This window comes from Manis javanica, chromosome 4 (assembly GCF_040802235.1).
Source record: "Manis javanica isolate MJ-LG chromosome 4, MJ_LKY, whole genome shotgun sequence".
In the NCBI taxonomy this organism is placed as follows: Eukaryota; Metazoa; Chordata; class Mammalia; order Pholidota; family Manidae; genus Manis; species Manis javanica.
Genome location: NC_133159.1, coordinates 32,548,600 through 32,571,801, shown reverse-complemented (window position 1 = coordinate 32,571,801; position 23,202 = coordinate 32,548,600). Strand labels below are relative to the sequence as shown.

Genomic DNA, 23,202 nt, shown 5'->3' with positions numbered 1-23,202 from the left:
TAGTAGCTTAGAACAGCAATAATTTATTATTGTTCATGATTCTGTGGGTCGGCTGAGCTAGAAGGTGCAGCATGGCCTCACTTGTACATCTGGCAATTGGTGCAGGCATCAGCTGGGCTGCCTTAGGTCTCCCCTACGTGGCCTCTGACTCTCTAGGAGGCCAGCAGTTTTTGTTTTGTTTTAAATCATGACAGTCTCAGTCTTTGGTCTCTTACGCCCATGCTCTGGAATTCACTCAGTATCATTTCCACCACATTCTGCTGGCCAGAGAAGATCACAAGACCACCCAGATTCAAAAAATGGGGAAATAGACTTCCTCTTAATGGGAGGAGCTGTAGCAATCTTGTGGAATACTTAATATCCCATTTCATTCTTTTATTTAAGTCTTTAATTTTTCTTATTTATAGTTTTCAGTATAGAGATCCTGTGCATGTCTGTTAGATTTATATCCAGGTATCTGGTATTTTTAATGCTGTTGTATGTGTTCTCTATTTGTTTTCAAACTTTATTGTAGTATAATTTACATACAGTGAAATGCACCCATTTAAGTGTACAGTTTAATGGAGTTTAACAAATGTTTATACCTCTTATAACCACCACCAAAATTAGTATGAATACTATTCCCACTACCCCAAATATACCTCATACCCTTCATAGTCCATTACCTTCTACCCCTGGCTTCAGGCAGTCACTAATCTATTTTCTGTTACTACAGATTAGTTTTGCCTTTTGGAACTTCATATAAATGGAGTAATACAGTATATACTCCTTTGTGTCTGTCTTCTTTTGCTCAGGACAATGTTCTTGAGATTCATTAGTCTTGTTGCATGTATCAGTAGTTATTTTTATTGCTGTGTAGTATTCCATTGTATGGATATGCCACACTTGTTAACTCATTCTCCAAACAATGGCCATTTGAGTTGAACTGGGTTGGTGCCAGTTTCCAGCCATATGAATAAAGTTGCTATAACATATGGTCACAAATGTTATATATTTGCTATGTTTGCATTTATCTTGAGTAAATAATGAGGAAAAGAATCATTGGGTTGTATGGTAAATATATATTTAAATTTATAGTAAAGTAACAAACCATTTTCCAAAGTAATTTTTATCATTTTGTAGTCCTACTTGCAATGTTTGAGAGTTGTGATATTCCATATCTTCATCAACACTTAATAGTGTCAATTTCTTCCTTTCTTCTTGAATCTCATACTATTCTTCTGGGATCATTTTCCTATTACTTGATGTACAACCTGCAGAATTTCCTTTAGTGTGGGTTCACTTGTGGCAAATTCTCTGCTTTTGTTTATTTGGAAGTGTTTTTATTTTTTGTCCTAATTTTTAAAAGACATTTGTCATTGGCCACATTTCTAGTTTGGCAATTCCTTCTCAGGCCATTAATGAAATGATTTTATTGTCTTTGGTTTTTTGTTATTGATGTTTAGAAGTCAGTTGTCAGACTAGTTAAGCATCTTTTAAAAATAATAAGCCTTTTTATCTGGTTTCTTTTATGATGTTTTTCTTTGTCTTTGATGTTTGGCAGTTTCATTATGATGTGTCTAATTGTATATTTATTTTTATTTATCCTGCTTGGGATTTGTTTGGCTTCTTGAACATGTGGATTGGCATTGTTCATCAGTTCTGGAAAATTATCAATCATTTCCTCTTGAAATATTCTCTGATCTACTTTCTCACCTCCATCTCTTTCTGGAACAGGAACCATTAAGCATATAATAGGTCATCTTACTTTGTACTGCATATCTCTTAGCCTACTTAATGTATCTTCCACACTTTTGTCTCTGCATGCTGCAACATAGATAATCTCTTCTGATTTATCTTCTAATTCACTTAATTCTTACTTCAACATGTCAAATCCAAACGTGTCTACATCCATTTGTTGGGATGTTCATTTCAGTTATTTATATTTTATTTCTCAAAAGTTCTATTTGTTCTTTTTCCTGTCTTCTAAGTTACTCTCTATTTTTATGTTCCCTGTAAGTCATTGTATTTTCTTCTTTCCAACCTATATCTTATTAACCTTGTCTTCTAGTTAAAAAAAAATTTATCACAATTTTCTTAGAGTTTCCTGATAATTCCAGTTCCAGAAGCATTTGTGGGTCTTGTTTTGTTGTCTGTGGAGTCTGCTCATTTTACTCATTCATTCTTCAGACTTGTTTATCTATGACTATGTGTGGCTCAATGTCCTAAGGTGAGGGCACGGAGAGAGACTGGCAAACTTTTTCTGTAAAGGACTATACAATAAGTATTTTAGGGTTTGCAGGCAACACACACAGTCTCTGCTACTCCACTTATTTCTACCTCTTCTTCTAACAATCCTTCAAACATATGAAAACTGTTTTTAGCTTGTGGGTCTTACAAAAACAGGCTGCGGCCTGGTTTTGGCCTATGGGCTATAGTTTGCTAACCTCTGGCCTAAGATGTCTTTCTTCAGAGAGTTTTGTCTTTCAGGTGTCTAGAGGTATTATCAATCTGGGACTATTTTAACTAAATTTATGGCTTCTTTTTGTTATTGACCCACTTAGTTGATATGAATTAGGGCTTCCAGTACATGAGGGCAGTTTAGTGTTGGTTTGTGCTTATCTTGAGCAAGTAGCCCTTGGTGAGACCTGCCCAGATGCATGGAGGGTCTCTGATCAGACATCTCACCTTAGGGATGCTTTGGTTTCTCAGTTTTGCCCTCAAAGCTGTCAAAACCAAAGATCAAGTTTGCTAGGATTTGAAAATGCCCTCAGGCAATCAAGTGCTATGCTGTGCTTACTTCTTTGGATTCTTGCATTTCTTTTGGTTTTGACTTGATAGTTCCTTACTTTTCTTGGTTGCTCTACAATACTTTTAAGAAGTTCTAGAAATATTTTACTCATTACTTTTATTGTTTATAGCAAGAACAGTCCAAATAACCTAGCCTGCTATAATGAAACAGAAGGGTTGGATGAAGTAATTTTATTTTCTTCCAAAAATTATATCAGTTGGCCTTTATGGGAAAATTCACCTTCTGAGATACAATTTAAATTTGTTTTGTTCTGTTATGTTAGTAAGTCTTAGTGGTAAATGAAATCCTATTATTAGGGAAGCAGAGTACAGAAAATGAATGCTCAGTAGAAAAAAAAAGTGAATTTGTGACCTTAAAAAAATATTTTTCAAATTCTTTTAGTGAAAATGGTCCAACAGTAGCAGAAATACTTTTACTATGCAATACTGTATTGCATATTTGAAAGTTGCTAAAAGAGTAGATTTCAAAAGTTCTCATTACAAGAAAAATAAATTTGCACCTATGTATGGTGATGGGTATTAACTAGATTTATTATGATGATCATTCCACAATATATGCAAATGTAGAATCTGTTGTACACCTGACACTAATATAGTGTTATATGTCAATTATATCTCATCAAAACAAACAGGAAAACAAAAGAAATCTCAATCTAGTATCCACATTTTGATCTTGAGTATCATTCTCCACTTAAAGACATAGGAAAAATCAGAATGATTCTGGAAAATTTAATTTTTTTTCTAAAAGGCAGGATACTTCTAAATATATTTGGGCTGAAAGAATTTAAAGAGTCTCCTATTTGACAAGTGCTACAATTTGAGCACGAAGAATACTAATAATTATTGTAATATTTGGAATAAATCAAGTGCATGGAAGTCTGTAGATCCCTCATGATACTCAAAAGAGAAATGTTCATATAAAACGTACAAAAATTTTGTAATACAAAAGAAGGGGTGGATGTAGTCTGATATGCCCAATTTTCATTGTTTTAAATTAGTGGAAGAATATTAATATCTAGAGTTTTTGGTGTTTTTTAACATATGTTGGATTATTAAACAAATACACTTTGTGTTTCAGTCAATGTCAGCAAAAAAAGAAAAAACACAAACATGCAAATGAGCCAAGAGTCCTGGAAAAAATCAGAAAGGTACCGAGAGCAAGAAGGACTCTTTGAAATCAAGGGTCAAAGAACCAGACTGATGAGGGTCGGCAATTGCATCCGTGGTCATCACTTAAAGTAGGACCGAAGTGAATTCTAAGAGGATGAATTAGCCAAGCCTCCCAAAGAGGAGAAAGGACTGCATAGACTCTGTCTCTCATTTCAATGTTTTTGCTGATTATAATGAGATTTTGACAAAGACACACTTAAAATTTCATTCATACTAGCTGAGTAGGTCAACGGAACACTAAGATAACCAATTAATTAGGTAACCTTGAGCTTGTGAAATTTAGAGTCCCATCATATCTGGAAAAGAGGTGAAATGTCAAAAATCTGAATTTAACATGAATTCAATCACATTGATGTAATGAATGAAATTTTATTCTAAAAGAAGCCCAGGCCAAAGACTGAGAGCTCAGGTTTGAATCTCCTTAGACAGTGCAACCAGGTCCTGTGTCTCAACCAAGAGCGAATGTGTTGACACCCCACCTCTTGTAAATTTAGTTTCTTTGAGGCAGCTTTTGTTTCTTCCTTTGAGTCTAATAAAATGGCTAAGCCCAAAGAAAGCACAGGCTAGTTCTATCCTGAAGAGACCCCTGCAGTGGTGGAAATACTGTGTCTGTGCTGTTCACATAGGAGCCACCAGCTGCATGTGGTTGTTGAGCACTTGCAATGGGTGATTGGGAACTGAACTTTAAGTCACATTTAATTGATTTAAATTTAAATAGCCATATGTGGCTACTGGCTACTATATTAGACAAAGCAGGTATGCATATCATATCTGGCAAAATTTCTACAATCTTAGGAGGTAACCTCAGAAAAGGGGAAATTTTCTAAATTTAAACCAATGGCATTAGTATTTTTAAAATAGGTTTTAATATAACAGTAATAATCAGACTGTACACACTGTGATATTTTGAGAGTGCTCAAGGTGTTTGTGGAAACGTGATGTGAGAGCTACTATGGATAAAGTGAAGGTTCCTGTGGCCAGGATTCTCACCTGACCCTGGTCGGCTTGCTCACTGCACACGTGCTGGCACTATGTTACTACTGACTCTATCTAAAGAGCTCTGCCCAGTGCTCTGGGCTGCACAGGTGCAGGAGAGCAGAGGCTGGAGTGGTGGCAGCACCGAGGACAGAGACTGAGATGGCTTCAGGGGCGGAGAGGCCCAGAGGCAGAGACAGGCTTGCTGCATGCAGACTCGCTCTGAGGTGGATGGGATTCTGTGCTTGACCTGTCACCGTAGGAATAAATTTGGTGTAAATCCTTCCACCCTATGAATGTTCCATTGTCATTTTTCAGTCTCACTGAATCCATAGTGAACTTGCCCAGGGCTGAAACCCAATGGAAAGGCACTTGATTTAAGAAACCTCACTCAGCAAAGGGCTATGTGCGTTTACCACCCTAAACAGTTATGTCCATGGATTATAAATTTCTTCAGTTCAGTGTTTTTAAGTAGATGGCACCCTTTCATTCTCCCCACGAAGCCTTCATAAGCGTGGCCAGGTGGGTCACCCAGCTTTGTCTGCATGGAACTCATCAAGACGGCAGCTTCACAGGCAGTTTCCAACTAAGAGATGGAGGTGCAGTCAGGTCGCCACAGCCAGACGGATGGAGGGCTGAATCCCAGCTCTGCCGCCTAAATCTGCATGACCTAATGCAAATGATTCAGACATAGTGATAATGAGAGAAAGCGCTCCCTCCTCCTTTGGGGGTTTTGTTAGGATGAAGTGACCCAGTCGATGCGAAGCTCTTCACGTTATTACTGATTTCCCAACAATATCCAGTTCTGTGTACTCAGCGAACCAGCTCAAGCCCGCCCTCACCCACAAGGATCTTTCTGATGGCCTTACTGTCTGACTTACCCAAAAAGAGAGACCCATTTTCTCTCTGGCCAAGAACCTCCATTGCTCCTTCTGGCTCTGCTGTTCTTTTTGCAAATTAGTTCATTGGAATGTTTACTAAGCCCGCTGTTCCCTATTTTCAGTTAGGGAGGTTATTTCCTAGTCCATTCCTTCTCTGCTCTTTTCTTTCATGCCTCTCTGCTCTCAAACCTCTGAGGGTTCACGCTCAGAGTAAACGGAAGCCATCAGACATCGTCTGTGAACTTCCTGCACCTGCCGCCCAGGCCACTTCCTGAGGGGCTGGTGTGCTGTTGGGATGCCCAGCACCTCTGCGTGTGATGGAGCCACCTCCTCACCTGGTCAAATACTCCAGCTCCTTTGCTCGTCTCCCCTCTCTCCTGCATCCGCCACCCATTGTTCGGCTCCATCCTTCCCAGCATGGAGCGAGCATGCAGAAGCTGCTCCCTTCTTTGTTCTGCTTTACAGCAGAACTCCTTAGAGAGACTGTAGGAAATCTCCTCTTCCTCTTCTGCACTGAGCTCCTGAACTCTCCCCGGTTGGGTTTTGCCCCAATGGACACGAGCCTTACCAAGATCAGTGACCTCCACACAGCCATCCCCAAAGGCCAGTTCTCAGGCCGCGCTATCCTGACCTGTCAGCAGGATTTGACACAGTTGATGTCTCCCTTCCCCTGACTCACTTTCCCCTTACCATCCAGGACTCCATGGTCTCATCTCCTGTGAGGCTCTGGTTCCCAGCCTCTTTCATTGGGGCCTCTGCATCTCCCCAGCCTCTAAATGCTGCGGAGTCCAGGGCTCAGGCCTTGGGGTGTTCCTCTTCCTCACCCACCTGCTCGGTGGTTTCATCCAGCGGAGTTTGAAATGCTACGTGCACGCTCACAACTCCCAGGTCATCCCTCTCTCTCCAACTTCGCCCCTGGACTCTGGCTTTCCAAGTCCAGCTTCCTAGTAGATCCTTCCACTTGGCTGTGTATTAAACACCTCAAAAGTAAAATACCCCAAGTGAATATCCCAAGTGACTAAAACCTGCTCTTTCTCACCTGAGTAATGCTTACCGCATCCTTTCGATTGCTCAGGCCGCCCCCTCGGAGTCAGCCTCACCTGTGGCACCCCTGGCCTCCTCTCACACCTCACAGCCAGGCCTGCAGTGAATCCTGTTGTTTCGCCTTCAGATCGTGCCCAGGTGCAGCCACTTCTCACCGCCTCCCCGGCCCCACTCTTAGCTCCCCTCACAGTCTCTGGGGTGTTCTTGTTTGAGCCTCTCATAGGGTTTCCCAGTTTCCACCCTTGCTCCCCAGCGCAGAAGCCAAGGTGCCCTCATTAAAACCCGACTCCTCAGCAGCCCTCTGCTCAAAACCCTGCATCAGGGAAAGCCCAAGTCCTTACAGGGGCCTGTGCAGCCAGAGAAGCTGGTGCCTGTTGCTCTCCCACCTCTTGTACTGACCCCTCCCCACTCTGCTTTTTTTCCCCCCAAAGAGAATCATGTGGTGGCTTTATTCTTCTTGCTACTTAAAAAAAAGTGATGAGATGGTTGTGATGATCAAGATCACACGGGAAAGATCAGGCCCACGCTTTGTCCTGGATCAGGTGCTACCACAAGAGTCTTCTCTTTAAAGTCACTTGAACCCACAGTGACAGATTAGGTTCCCAGATATCCTTCTAATTAGAGGTCCTTCGAGATGTTCTCAGCAGGCTGGGATGCCTCTAGAAAACACTCTGAGCTTGATGCCTCGAAGACCAAGGGCTGTGTTCTCTTCGCTGCGCATGTCCTATGTCCAAGCATGAGTTGCTCCAACTTCCCTCTGTAAAAATGATAGATGTAGGTTGTCCCTCTTCCCTCCTTCTTCCTGGGAGAAGGTTTTGGGGGTCAGCTGCTGGCCATCTTTCTTGGCAGGGCTATTCTGGGAAAGGCCCGTGCTGCCTCTGTCCTCCCTGCTGTTTTCTGACCTCACTGGGGAGGCGCCAGGGTGGGATTTGCCTCTCTGACCTCTCTCTCCAGCTCCCTTCCTTGTGCCTCTGCTCCCTCTGGTTTACTTCTTTGCTATTTCTTCAATATTCCAGGCTCACTCCCACCCCAGGGCCTTTGCACTTGTTATTCCCACACAACTTCCTCCTGTACATTTCCAGGTTTTTGGTCTTAGTGAGGCTTTACTTGACCGTGCATTTAAAATTAGAACTCTCATCTCCTAAAACTTCATTTTCTTTTACTGCATTATTTGTTTATTTTTCATTTCATCTCAACTCCCATCCCGGCTAGAAGGTAAGCTTCTTGAGGGGCAAGATTTTTAAAATGTCTGTGTGTTTTAAAAATACTGACCTCTAACACCAAGGCACATAGGCACTCAAAATTAAAATACTTCTTGAATAAATGTAAGAATGAATGAAGTTAACTGGGCTTGATTCACTCTTGTGAATGGTAAGAATTCTTTGAAATATAATTATTTCAATAAATTTGTTAAAGTCAAAGTTTTAAAAGCTGTTTTCAGTGTTTGATATAATTAATGCTCCTTTTTGATAAGACCTTGTAGAATAGAAAAGATCACATTTTTGTGAGATAAAAATGGCTAAAAAGAAACATTCTTTTAATTTTAAGCTGGTGAAATAAGAGTTCCTACTCCCCTTTCCAAGTTCTGTATTAGACTGCAAATTGTTTTAAGGGAAGAACCATAACATTAATATTCATTTGAATTCCTGAAGCTGGACACATAGTAGCATACAAAATTTTTGCAGCTTGAGTGTACTGTGATAAATTACAGCTTTCCTACAGCAACGGTTTGGCTGAGGTCAAGCTTTGTGGTAAGACCACCCCTGGTATGGGTCCCCAAGTCTCAGACATGGAAAAGTTCTAGAGATCTCTGGGATGAAGACACCACCTTTGTTTTGGTGCCTATTCTGCCCCAGGACAGGGAAAGGCCTCTATTGGTCTTCAGAACCTCTCTTGACAGGTGTAGGGTGGTCCCCTGTCACATATGGGAAAAGCCAAGTTCAAAGAAGGTTACTCCCAAAAACATTCCTCTAGTAGACAGAAGAATCAGGATGAGACTGCAGGTCTGAGCTTTTCCCAGGAGACTTACACCTGCCTCCTGCCTTGTACAGACAAGGAAACTGAGGCCCAGACTGGAGGGAAGAACTTGTCCAGAGCCAGAGGACAGAGTGAGCCCAGTGGTCTTGCCTGTGGCCACCCTCCTCGGCGGCTTCTCAGCCATTTGTTGGAGCTTCCCTTTCATCCAACTTCCAAAATGCTTTTCATGTCTTCAAGTGCAATAATACATTATCACTCAAATATTTTAGAGATGTATTCCATTAAAGGTGAATGTTGTAACCTGCTATTTGCATTTTAGTCTTTTGGGAATCTTTTCATGTCGATAAATGGTACAAGCTTATTCTAACTGTTGCATAATATTCCATGTATAGATGTACCAAGTACCGTACTTTATTTAACTGACTCCCTACTAATGGGTATTTAGGTTGTTTCTTTAGGATACATTGCTATAAACTTCCCTCCAAAATATGGTACCAACATTAATTTCACCAACACAGAGCCCATTTCCTCACATTCTCACCAATAACATGTTTTAACTTTTTTCTTTCCAGTGGGAAGAGAAGCAAGACTCCAGGATCACCCCTCCAGGGACTCCTGAGACTGAGCAAGAATGCTGAAATGTCATGGACAGAACATTTAAGAGAGAGACGGTGAGGACCATGGACGTAACACCTACCTGGCCTATAGTGTAGCCCTAGAGGAGACCACTCCCGTTCTAGGTTCTTTCCACACAGCAACTCATGACTCTCTCTGCCTAAAACCCTCCACTATCCTGTTGCTTAATCTAAAGACATTCCTTAGTGGTGTCTACGAGGCCCCCTGGCATAGCCTCAACCCCTCCATCCTTAATTTGCACTATACACCTGCCACACAGTCCACCTTTCTGTTTCTCAGAGGGGCGCACCTCTCCCCAGTCCTATCCCCCTGCAGTTGAGGTCGCTGCCTTCGATACCTCCCCCTGGAGTCAGGGGCACCACCCTGTGTTTGGGAGTTTACGAGTGTCTGGGGTTGTTGACCAAGGGGCAGCTTCAGTGACACTCAGCACGACTTTGGGGTCCAGAAGAATGTCCATTTTCTGGACCATCATGGGCGACCTGCAGCAACTGCCAATGAAAGGGCCTCCCCAGAGGGTGGTGATGGCACTGTTGTGTGGCTCCTCTGCTGGGAAGACACCGGGGCTCACGTCATGGGGTTTCATGAGCACTGGCTTGGCTTCCACACGGCCTCTTGGTGCTGGAGAGAGGCAGTGCTCTTTTCTCCTCCCCTCCTCGCTGGCTCCCCTGGCCCACAACCCACCCGTTTCCTTCAAGGAGGGTCATTGCTCATCCAGCTCCCCTCCCCTATCCAGTGCTGAGGGTAGGATGTAGTTCCTCTCTTCCATCCTCTCTCTGGTCCATAGCTAGGGCTTAAATTCTGCATCCTTTCTCTTTTGAATCTCAAGAGATATTCTTTTTTTTCTCCTAATAAAACCTAATTCTTGAAAATCAAAAGCTAGCTTTCAAAACTATTGCTTCTGACATGGAGTTCAGAACAGAAGCCTATTTTAAGAAGTTGAAAAATAGAGAATTAAATATTTGTCTTTGCATTACTGGTATAAAAATCCTAATCATCTTTGTAGCAACCAGGGTGCTTCTGATTGATTTTTGAAACCTTTACAGGTAAAGAAATATGGAAAAGAAAAAGAAAGGGTGGTCATGTCTAGATGTTATCATGTGACAGACACCTTCCCTCACCACAGGACCTTTGCACATGCTTTGGCCCCTGTCTTGATCACTTTTCTTTCCCTTCTGCATAATGATGTTCTAAAGCTTCCTTCTAATCTTGACTCAGTCATTCCCTCAGGCAAGCTGACCCCACTCATGCTGTGGTTCCATGACCTCTGAGCATGATATACTCTCCCTCCTTAACATTTATCACAGTTACAACTTTACATTTTTTCCATGTTTTCATGATTAAATGTCTATCTCACTGCTAGACTGTGAGCTCACAGAGGATGAGGAACAAGTCTCCTTTTCCTTCATATTTATCTCCAGTGTCTAGCACAATGCCAAGCCTATGGTAAGCACTTGATATAAGAAAGAATAAGTGAATAACAATGTAGCTACAAACCCTAACTGTACTACTTCCAGTGCTGGAGCTGCCTTATAACCTACTCGTAGAGCCAGTTGTGTGCACATCTATCCCCAACTCTGCCTTTGGTGATGTTACAATAGCTTGAAATCAGTCATGTTGGCAGTATTTATACCATAGAAATCAGCAAGTGCTACAAGCCAGACCTCCTTTGCTCCCTCAGCACCCCCACCCCCATCTGTTGTTGAGGGTGTACCACTGGGTACATGTGATTTCTGAGAGTTTTGTCCCTTACTTTATGCATTCACTTCCATACTTTTGATGCAATGTTATGTAATCTTCATATACCTGTGATCAGTTATTTGCCACATTTTCTTCTAATTAGCATGCATTCTTTATTCTATGTAGGCATGTAATGTAAAATCTACTGGAATTGAAACGTGTGCTATTTGAACAACTTACATAATAGAACTTTGCTGCAGATCATTTCACCAGAAGGCTAGGATTTTTCTCTAGATGAGGTATTTCCATTTATTTTCTTTTCCATTTATTTTCTTTATATTTGTCCATATTTTCCAAGTGATCTAGAAGAACACTCCTGGTTTTATAATTTTTTTTTTAGGTAAAAAATCAAACATGAAAGGCCAGGTGGTGTTTATATGGGTGGGAAAGGTTGAAGGGCCTTCCAGGGGAAGGGCAGGCAGATGGTGGACTGCTGAGATTCTGGGTGAGACCCAGGCACAGGTGAGAAGACACCACGTCTCCATCTTTTCCCCAAGTACTTAGACACAGAGTGTGGGATGGGGGTACTGCTGTGTGCCAAGCCCTGAGCCAGGTGCCTTGCTCCTTAACTCACTGAATCCTCAGAATGTTTCTCCCCCCAAGAGGTATTATTATCTCCAGAGTGGGAGTAGGAGATCAGGAAGGTGGATTGCAGCCTGACATGAGGACAACAGCTGTTAAATTAGAAGCTTAAAGTGATGTGCCAAGAATACATTTCCCCTTGAAGGGCCAGTCCCAGATCTTCATTTTCAAAGGTGATATAATAAACTGGATTAATGATTCTTAATGCCCTTACCCACATCAAGGGTACTAAAAGGCCAGATGTACAACCATTGGTGGAGAGGACTGGGGGTAAGGCTGTGCAAGAGGCACATTGGGAATGGTCATCCTTATGGAGAAGTATTTATTGTAGATAATGGCTTAGCGTTGCTAGAGCATGTTGATGATAAAAATTTGGCCAACGTATGGTTGGTTTTATTATGATTTTTAAATTCTTTATAAGCTCTCTTAATTGACAAAGATGCAGTGGAATACTCCCCCACCCCCTACCTTTAATGCTGCTATTGGGGTGATTCTACATTCTCCTTAAATCAAAGGAGGGGCAATTCAGAAATTTAACTTATACCCCTGAGCTGGGGGAGGGGTGGTAGACTGGGGTCTGATTCCCATCTGAGAAATCTATGGGAAGGAGGAGGGAAGGTGTTGGGTGGTCAGCTGCCAGTGAGTGAGTGGAGACGGGGGGCGGATGTGCTGGGGGAGCCTTCATGCCTCCAGGGTTGGGGCACAGCACGTCTGAATGCGCGCGACCAGCTTTGGGCCACATGCACAAGCAGGCCAGGTGGAGTCGGGATGGACCCCATCTGAGAGGTCTGCTGGGGGAACAGACCCACGAGGGATGCTTGGCCATGAGGATGGCAGAGGGGAGTCCCTCCGTGATGGGTGGGAGGGCCATCCTTGAAGAAACCATAGAAACACTCACGAAAGGAAAGGTCAACATTAAATACCTGGCACCCACAGAGAGCCCAGAGGCAGCACGCACAGTGCCCATAAAATAAGAACTTTCCTGTCTCTTCCTACACTCCTCACTTCCCACCCACTTCAGAGCCTGGGAGAGGGACAGTTGATATTAGCTGCCAGCACGTGGGGAGGGAGAAAGAGGAAAGAAGCCTGCCTGGGGCTCTCCTGCATTGGGCTGAGCTCGGCAGAGTAAGGGGGAGTAAGGGGCTGTAGGCCCCATGGATTTGGAAAGGTTGTTAAGCACCTGACACTGGACACCCTAATGACTGAATGGGAGACCCTGATTATCCAAGAGTGACCAGAATTTGAAGGAACAGTAGGAGACAAAAACACAGTGGAAGTGAACTGTGAATCCTGTTTGTTTAACACACTGTTACATAAAGAACTTCCTAAAAGTGAGGACTCTTCACCCCACTAGGTCCTGAGTGCCAAGGGCAGGGCCGACTTCTGTCTTGTTCATCACTGTGTCTTCAATACCTGGCACAGCATCTGGCATATACCATGTAGTCCATACATATCTGTTGAATGAATGAATAAATAAGAGAGCTGGTTGGGCTGCATTAAGAAGGGGTGAGTTTCTTGTGATGGAAGAACGGAAGCACGTGGATCCTCCTGAGATGGACTTGTAGGGGGTCCGGCTTTGTTTGGAGGATGGGACAAGGGGCACCTACATTTCCTTCCTGCCCTCTGTGTTCATGGCCTAAGCTCTGTCACAGCTTCCCTACCTTGCCAATAAGGAGTTTAACACCTAAACCCAGGATAAGCCCAGGGCTTAGAAAGGGTGTGCTTTTTGTTTCTGCCATTGCTTTTTTTTTTTAGCAAAAATGAAATTTTGAGCAAAGTGCAAGTTTCTGTGCTTGGTGTTTACACATATTATCTCTTATCTTTGGAACAAACCTGAAAAGCAGGTCTTAGTTTTAATCCTTAGCCTCAGGGAGGTTCGGTGGTTTACCCAAGGCCACTACCCCAGTGAGTAAGTCACCAAGATACAGTTCAAGTGCAGGGTGATTCTTTTTAGGAGGTGGGCTGTGGGTTCTGTGATGACCTCTCCTTCTCAGTGAGGTGGGAAGCTTTTGCAAGCAAATGGGCAAAAAGTTCGGATGGTTTGGGAAAAATCATATGTGGTTTTAGGACTGGAAGAGGTGAGTTTTGAGAGGCAAGAGGCCATACGTTCAGAGTGCTTTGGGGCTGAGGAAAGGAAAAACGTGGGAGGATTCAAATGCTGAGCCTTTGCACGTGGCCATTGGGTCTGCTGTGGAAAAGAAAACTGGGGACTATGAGCCAAAGCCCACAGCATGTACCGGGGTCAATGGGTTTCTCTAGGGCTGAGAATTCACATCAGTGGAAATCAGGGCCACATCGCTGGGATGGACTTAGGATGAAAATGCCATAATACTCAAACATACCTACTTTAATTTTTAAACTTTCTTATTGAAGATTAACCTGCCACAAGAAAACGTAAGTCACAATGTGCACTCCAGACCCTCTATCCCTGCCTCCCCTGTCAGGCACTAATCCCTTATCCAAGGTAACCACTGTACAGCTTGCTAACCACTGTAGATGGCTTTGCTTGGTTCTGGAATTCAAGTAAATAGAACCACACAGCATGTATTTTGTGTGTGTGGCTTGGTTTGTTCAGCACTGTGTCTGTGAAATTCACCTGCGCTGTTGCCTATGGTTTGCACATTTTCATTACTGTATATTATTCCATTGTAGGACTTTACCACAGTTTACTTTTTCATTCTTCCAATAAACATTTGTTTTTTTCCAATTTGGGGCTATGACAATGATGCTGTAGGCTCTCTTGGATACATCTTTTGGTCCACATATGTAAATGTTTGTTGCTATTTTGTACACTTTGGAATAGAATTATTGGGACTTAGCATATGCATATGTTCAACTTTACTAGATACTGCTAAACAATCTTCTAAAGTGATTATGCCGATTTATGCACCTACCAGCAATGTATGAGAGTTCCAGTTTTTCCACATTTGTCAATACTTGATAATAATCCTTTTTATTATAGCTGTACTGACAAACATGTAGAAGCATCTCATTGTGATTTTAATTTGCATTTCTCAGATGACTAAAGCAGTTGAACATCTTTTCAAAGGCTTATTGTGGCCATTTGGTTGTCCTCCTTTGTGAAGTCCCTGTTCAAGTCTTTTGCCCATTTTTCTATTATGTTGTCTTTTCCTTATTGATGTGTAAGAGTTCTTAAGATATGTGGATGTGAGCTCTTTGTCAGGTCTATGTTTTGTGAATAACTTCTCCCACTCTGTGGCCTACCTTTTCATTATCTTATTGGAACCTTTTGAGAAATGAAAGTTACTAATTATTAAAAGGTATATATTTTTTATTTTGGTGAAATATTCATACCGTGATATTTACCATTACAGCTGTTTGTAAGTGTACTATTCAGTGGCATTAAATTTATTTGCAATGTTGTGTACTTATCACCACTATCCATGTCCAAAGCTTCTCCATTATCCCCCACAAAAACATAATACTCATTAAGTAGTAACTACCCTTTCCCTCTTCCCTCAATTCCTGGTAACCTCTATTCTACATTTCATTTCTATGAATATTCCTAGTCTAGGTATCTTATATAAGTGGATTTATGCATCTGGCTTATTTCACTAAGCAAAATATTTTCAAGAGTTCCATCCATGTTGTAGCATATATCAAAATTTCATTTCTTTTAATGACTGAATAAATATTCCATTGTATGTGTATGCCACCATTTGTTCATCCATTAATCAGTTGATGGACATTTGGTTTGTTTCCACCTTTTGGCTATTGTGAACAGTGCTGCTATAAACATTGGTGTACTAATATCTGTTAAGTCTCTGCTTTCAATACAAATCTAGAAGTAGAATTGCTGGGTCATATGGTGTCTTTTGAGGAACTGCTGGATTGTTTTTCCACAGTGGCTGCATATTTTACATTCTCACAGCAATGCATGAAGGTTCAGGTTTCTCTACATTCTCACCAATGTTTATCTTTCTCTCTCTCTTTTGTTACAGCCATACTAGTAAGTGAAGTGGTATGTCATCATGGTTTTGATGCAATTAGCTAATGACTAATCATATTGAATATCTTGTGTGCTTATTGACCATTTGTATATCTTCTTATGAGAAATCCTATTCAAGTCCTTTGCCCATTTTTGGATTGAACTTTTTGTTCTTTTGTTGTCAGTTTTAGGAGTTCTTTATATATTCTGGATATTAATCTCTTATTAGATATATAATTTGAAAATATTTTCTCTCATTATATAGGTTGTCTTTCTGCTTTCTTTATAGTGTCCTTTGACACACAGAAGTTCTTACTTTGGTAAAGTCCAATTTATTTTTACTTTTGTTGCCTGTGCTTTTGATGTCATATCCATAAAATCATTGCCAAATCTAATGTTGTGAAGATTTTCTACAATGTTTTCTTCTGACAGTTTTAATGTTTTAGCTTTTACATGTAAGTCTTTGATCCATTTTAGTTAATTTCTGTATATGGTACAAGGTAAGGGCCCACCTTCAATCTTTTGTGTGTGGATATATATTTTTCCCAGTACTATTCATTGAAAAGATTGTCCTTTCCCCATTGACTGGTCTTAGCACCCTTGTCAAAAACCAATTGACCATGTACACGAGATTTTATTTTTGGGCTTTGTATTTTTTCTGTGGTATATATTTATATCTGTCCTTATGCCAGTGCCATATTATTTTAACTATTGTAGCTTTATAGTAAGTTTTAAAGTCAAGAAGTGTCAGTCCTCCAGCTTTATTCTTCTTTATCAAGATTGTTTTGGCTATTTGGATCCCCTTGAAATTCTATATGAATTTGATGATTGATTTTTTCCATTTCTGTGAAAAAGGCTGTTTGAATTTGATAGGGACTGTGTTGAACTGGCAGATTGCTTTGGGTAGGACTGACATCTTAACAATGTTAAATCTTCCTAGTCATGAATATGGTATGTCTTTCCATTTATTTAGATTTCCTGTAATTTCTTGCAGCAGTATTCTGTAGTTTCTGGCATACAAGTCTTTTTACCTCCTTGTTAGATTTATTCCACAGATACTTTTAGGTCTAATTTAATTCTTTAAGGAATATTGTAAATGAAATAGTTTAATTTCCTATTCAGTTGTTCATTATTATAGAAACACAACTAACTTTTGTGTGTCGATGTTGTGCCCTGCAATGTTGCTGAATTATTAGCCCTAGTAATTTTCTATATATTGGATTATGTTGCCTGTGAATAGAGATAGTTTTACTTCTTCCTTTCCAGTTTGAATGCCTTTTATTTCTTCACCTTGTCTAATAGCTCTGAGTTGAGCTTCTAGTACAGTGTTAAATTTTCAGTCTTTCACCACTCAGTATGGTATTAACTGTAGATTTTTCATAAATATTCAGTATCATTATTGATGAATTTTCTCTGTTTCTAGTGTTCTGAGAGCTTTTACCATGAAAGGATGTTTGATTTTGTCAAATGTCTTTTTCTGTGTTAACTGAGATGGTAATTTTCCCCCTTTGTTCTATTAATGTGATGTATTGCAATTGATTGATTTTCTTATATTGAACCACCCTGGCATTTCTGACATAAATCCCCCTTGGTCATGGTGAGTAATTTTTTTAATATGTTGTTGGACTGGATTTGCTAATTTTTGTTGAGGATTTTACACCTATAGTAATAAGCAACATTAGACTGCAATTGTCCTTTTTTGTAATGTCTTCGTCTGGCTTTGGTATCAGGCCTTCTAGAATGAGTTTGAAGTGTTCCCTACTCTTCAATTTTTTGGGAGGAGTCTGAGAAGGATTGGTGTCAATTCTTTTCTAAACATTTGGTGGATTTAACCAGTAAAGCCACTTGGACCTGTGCTTTATTTGTGGGAAGTTGTCTTTGACAAAAAATTCTTATTATTAATTTAATGTCTTTACTTGTGATACATTTATTCAGATTTTCTATTTCTTCTTGAGTCAGTTTGGTAGTTCATGTCTTTCTAGGAATTTGTCCAGTTCCTCTGGGTTATCCCAAAATTTAGCAGATCCTTGATGTAGGGAGTGTTAGGCAGGTATTTAAAATGATCCTGTAAACAAGTATTTAATGACAAGGAAAAATGTTCACAGTATATTGTTAGGTGAAAAAATTAAGTTTCAAAATATTGTTACATTCTGATTCCATTTTGCAGAAATCATGTTATATATCAATATATGCTTAGAGAAAAGCAGTCCAGAAGAACTTGTTAATGGGGATCAGGAAAGGGTGATGGGATAACTGATTGTTTTGTTGTTGTTTATTTTTTACAGGGTATCTCTTATAATCTTCTTTGGGGTTTTCTATATTTTCCTAAAATTTCTCAATTAGCTATGTTACTTTTGTAATATGAAGTAAACAATAAATTTTTTCCCTTTAATTTAACCAACATTTATGACTCTTTATCTTCAGTATAACTCATTATTCCAACCAAGCTTGAGGCTGTAATACCTCTGTAGAGCTCTAGTCTATTAGGTAATTAATTGTCATCTTGGAAAGGTGTAAGCAGAACAGCATGGCTCTTAGAGAACTAGACAGGACAGGATGGTTGTGATGAGAATAGGACTGTCGGGTGTGACTGTAGAGGCAGGGCTAAGCTTCACCTTGGCCAGGTCTGGGCAGTTAGAAATCAGGATAATGGGATAGAACGCACCTGCACCGTTGCTGCCTCGGTGGCGCTGTACTGGTCCTCTGAGTAGGTGGTTAGGGGGCACCTCTGTGGTGGTGGGAAGTGTTTTAGGTTATTTGAAGGGGATGCTACCTCATCTCTAAGGCTCACCTGATTTGAAGAAACTCTGATTTGAAGAGAATAAATGGATTTTGCACCACACCACAGTGCAGTTCAGAAGATCCATCCTGTCCTGACAGCCAGGGATGCCATGTCACAAACCTGCAGATTGGGAGAGGAAGATCCTGACATAGTCAGGTTGTTTCAAAAAGTAAGGTAAAATCCCAGAGACTGTCTGGTTTGAGAGGCATGAGGCTTCAAAGAACAAGATGGGGAAAGAGCAGCTATGTCACGACTGCCCTGACAGTGGCAGGTTGCATCCTGATGGTTACTGAGTGCAAGAAGGGTGCCCAAAGAGGGAAGCCTTCCACTTTTGTTTACTGGAAGTTCTAACCATCAGTGCATATCCAGGATTTGTGGGGCCTGAGTTTATACAACTCAGGGTGCCCTCTTTAGGAAAAATGACTCAAAAATAAACAACCGAGTACTAAAGTGTTTTTTTAGAAGGAAAAAATAGAAATCACAACAAATTGCTAAGGCCTTCTCTTAGAATTCTTTAGGTCATTGACTGGAAATACCTCTAACTTGTTTCTGATTACCACCTGGCTTTCCCTCCCCTTCTGGAAGCCCTCTACCACCCCTAACAGCTCCCTCTTACACAGGGATTTGCCCATGTGAGTTTGGGTCTCATTACCTGCATGGTTACTCTGCTTCTGCTGATCATCTTTCTCATTGCATGTCTTTTCAAGCTTCCTCTTGGTTAATGCTTACACTCCCAGGTGCTGACACTATAGGACGGCAGTGCTTATCTTGTGGGCTGCTCATACCCCAAACTGCTCCATTCTCTTAAAGAGGAGGCTCTTATTTCCTTCCCGCTCTTCCTGGAAGAAGTGAAACTGAAACTCACTTTGCTAGAGAAGAGGTCAGTGGTTCTGTCTGAAACAAAGGCTCTGCAAAATATGTAAATTATTCTAATTCATTCCCTGCCCCCGCCCCCCCCCCAAGATATTATTGTGAGTGATTCAGAATTTATTGCAAGTGTCAAATCTTGATTTCACAAGTGGGGAAATTGTAGGTCAGCGGTCACACAGATAGGTCCAGATGTTTAGTTTATATTTAGGTAAAATATGTAGCTGAGCACTTCAAGTGCTCAGGGGAGGTGTCATTGGGAAATATATTTTTTTGGATGGTAAATTTCCAAGTAACCCTGAGTATCACTTGTCATTTTTTTTTAATCTGAGAAATTCAGCATGTATAGCAAGCATTTATTATTTAAGCCTTATATTACTTGTGTGGAGAAGGCTCAGCAAACATGATCTTTATGGCACAGGTGGGAAAAATTGAAGCATGATGAGGTTGCAGGGATATATGTCAGGTTTGTACAGTGAGACTTAAATATCAATGAGTCCTGCCAGTCATTCCCTTATTCCCTCTTGTCCCTTCCCTGTTCAGCTGTTCAGGGCAGAAAGCTTGAGGATCATTGTGTAACCAGCTTCTTTGCCCAGTAAAGTCAGGACGCCTGGAGACGGTCTGCTCCTGCTCTTCATGGGCTGGAAAATTCAGTAGGACTCTTAGTTGTGAGGAACAGAAATCCAGATGAGTAAGCATAACCAGAAAAGGGGAGCTTTTTTAAAAAAATAGAGAGGTGTCTTGTGGAACTCTGGAGTGGGAGCCCAGCCACCTGCAAAAGAACTGAAACCAGGAGCTGCAAAGAGTCCAGGGGTTCTTGCCTCCCTCATTTCTGTTTTGGACTTGATTACTGGAGACAAACATTTTCTATTTCTTCCATTCATTGGAGAGAATATGGCTTCTGACTTTCAGCTATAAGCAAAGATGAATTTGCTGGGTTTCCTGAGCCAGAGAGAAGGTGATTGTCCCAGGGACAGGCGCTTACCCTCGGTCCAATATTGTCATGTGATACAAACAAGGCTGCGAGCAGCCTGCCCTGGAGATCAGGGGCAGTTCCAGAGGAAGGTGAGGGAGAATTAGTTGCTGGCCACCCAACCCCAAAGTGTTTATCTTAGGTGAAAATATTATCGGAGCACTGAAGGCTTCATTAAGGGCTGCCTTGGGAACATCAAAATAACACAGTCGTCTCCTCCCTTAGAAGACTTCCAGGCCTCACACTGCTTTCTATATATTTGCAATATGTGAATAACATCAGTGGTAGTTACGCCTTTAAGATGCCTGGACACTCTTTAACAAAGGTGGCCCTGACCCCTCAAAGTACAAGGTGGAAGTGCCTTCAGGAGCTGTGAACTAGAGGGGTCAGGCAAGATTCTTTGAAAGACTTTATGGGGAATTCAGAATTAGTGACTCATTCTTGTAATAAATATTGCTGAGCCACAGGGGATCTAATAACAGATAAGATGTTATCCCTGCCATCAAGAGACTCATGACCTATTGGTGGTAAAACAGCTGCACAAACAGGAAATTAAAACACAGTGTGGCAGGTGCTAGGATGGAACAGTGTAGGTAGAGAGGAGATGATGGGAGGGGGACAGTGGGAACATCGGTGGGGCACCCCATCAGACTTAGCGTGGGAGGCATGCCTTGGAGAGAGGGGAGAGGGTGTTGGTTATAGGGCAGTTTCTGGGAAGCAATGATATCTAAGCTCAGGCTTGAAGGACACAGAGTTTCTGAGCCAGTGAGGAGAGAGAGGAGAATGGCTGGAAGATTTAAGTCACAGAAATATGAGTAATTCCATATAAAGGCACATGCAGATAGCTTTTAATGCAGGTAAATCCATATAGTGCACTCAGGAAAAGTGCAGGTAATAAATACGTCATCAAGTTATTATACACATGCACACTAACTCTTCAACTTGGTGAAGGAAATTCATATCAAGGCCAGAGCTTCAAGACGCTTAAATATTGCTTGTGCTCTGATTGTATTTTCTAATGTAATTTAAGAAAAAAATGTGGTTATCTCATCCAGCTCATTTTAAAAAGGTAAGTATTTGGTAAAATGGCTTGATATTTTTGAAATGATATTGTTTGGTCAAGTGTGATGGTTAATTCTATGTGTCAACTTAGCTGGATACCTACAGTATTCAGATTGTTGGCCAAATGCCAGTTGGGATGTGCTGTGAATATGTTTTTTTTTGGTGAGATTAACATTCAAATCAGTAGACTTTGAGTGAAGCAGATTATCTGCCATAATGTGGGTGGGCCCCATACAATCAGTTGAAGGCCTGTAGAGACGAAGACAGAGGTTCTGCCAGGAAGAAGTAATTCTGCCTCTAGATATTTTTCAAACTCAAGCTGCAACATTAACCCTTCCTTGGACCTTCAGCCTGTTGGCTTACCCTGCCCCTCCAATTTCTTGAAATTTCTGTCTCTCTCTTGCTCTCTCTGTGTGTATGTATATATACATGTACATATACATATACATATCCTATTGGTCTGTTTCTCTAGAGAACTCTGACTAACACGTATGCCTTCTTTCACCTTGTAAGGTTTTTATTCATTTATTTTAAAGGAGAAGTTTATGCTGTCTACAATATTATCTTATATACAACTAAATATAAAGGATAGAAAGTGGAATCTGGTATCAGCCTCTGATACTGCAACCTTTAAGTAAGGTAACTCAGAGGGTCATTCTTGGGAAGTTTCTTCCACTGTCTGAATGGTATATTTTCTTTTTTTAATTTTATTTTGGTATCATTAATCTACAATTACATGAAGGACATTATGTTTACTAGGCTCCCCCCTTCACCAAGTCCCCCCCACATACCTGTTCACAGTCACTGTCCATCAGCATAGTAAGATGCTGTAAAGTCACTACTTGTCTTCTCTGTGTTGCACAGCCCCCCGTGCCCCCCTCAACACTATACATGTTAATCGTAATGCCCCCTTTCTTTTTTCCTGCCCTTATCCCTCCCTTCCCATCTGTCCCCCCAGTCCCTTTCCCTTTGGTAATTGTTAGTCCATTCTTGGGTTCTGTGCTTCTGCTGCTGTTTTGTTCCTTCCATTTTCTTTTGTTCTTATACTCCACATATGAGTGAAATCATTTGGTACTTGTCTTTCTCCGGCTGGCTTATTTCACTGAGCATAATACCCTCTAGCTCCATTCCATGTTGTTGCAAATGGTAGGATCTGTTTTTTTCTTATAGCTGAGTAATATTCCATTATGTATATGTACCACATCTTCTTTATCCATTCATCTAATGATGGACATTTAGGTTGCTTCCATATCTTGGCTATTGTAAATAGCGCAGTGATAAACATAGGGGTGCATCTGTCTTTTTCAAACTGGAGTGCTGCATTCTTAGGGTAAATTCCTAGAAGTGGAATTCCTGGGTCAAATGGTATTTCTATTTTGAGCATTTTGAGGAACCTCCATACTGCTTTCCACAATGGTTGAACTAATTTACATTCCCACCAGCAGTGTAGGAGGGTTCCCCTTTCTTCACAACCTCGCCAACATTTGTTGTTGTTTGTCTTTTGGATGGTAGCCATCCTTACTGGTGTGAGAGGATATCTCATTGTGGTTTTAATTTGCATTTCTCTGATGACAAGCGATGTGGAGCATCTTTTCATGTGCCTGTTGGCCATCTGAATTTCTTCTTTAGAGAACTGTCTATTCAGCTCCTATGCCCATTTTTTAACTGGATTATTTGCTTTTTGTTTGTTCAGGTGTGTGAGGTCCTTATGTATTTTGGATGTCAACCCTTTATCGAATCTGTCATTTATGAATATATTCTCCCATACTGTAGGATA

At 41.0% G+C, this 23,202-nt stretch overlaps 2 long non-coding RNA genes across 3 annotated transcripts in view; one reads left to right on the top strand and one right to left on the bottom strand.

Moving 5' to 3' along the window:
- LOC140848673 (uncharacterized) overlaps positions 1–23,202 on the top strand; it is a 55,290-nt gene that overhangs the window by 13,850 nt on the left and 18,238 nt on the right. For both annotated transcript variants that reach the window (XR_012129771.1, XR_012129772.1), the window contains exon 2: positions 9,410–9,508. This is a non-coding gene — a long non-coding RNA (uncharacterized lncRNA). The remainder of the gene's footprint in view (positions 1–9,409; positions 9,509–23,202) is intronic.
- Positions 13,098–19,326, bottom strand: LOC140848672 (uncharacterized). The gene is made up of 3 exons (XR_012129770.1): positions 19,176–19,326; positions 18,533–18,643; positions 13,098–13,246 (listed from the first exon to the last, which is right to left on the bottom strand). It is a non-coding gene; the product is annotated as an uncharacterized lncRNA (long non-coding RNA).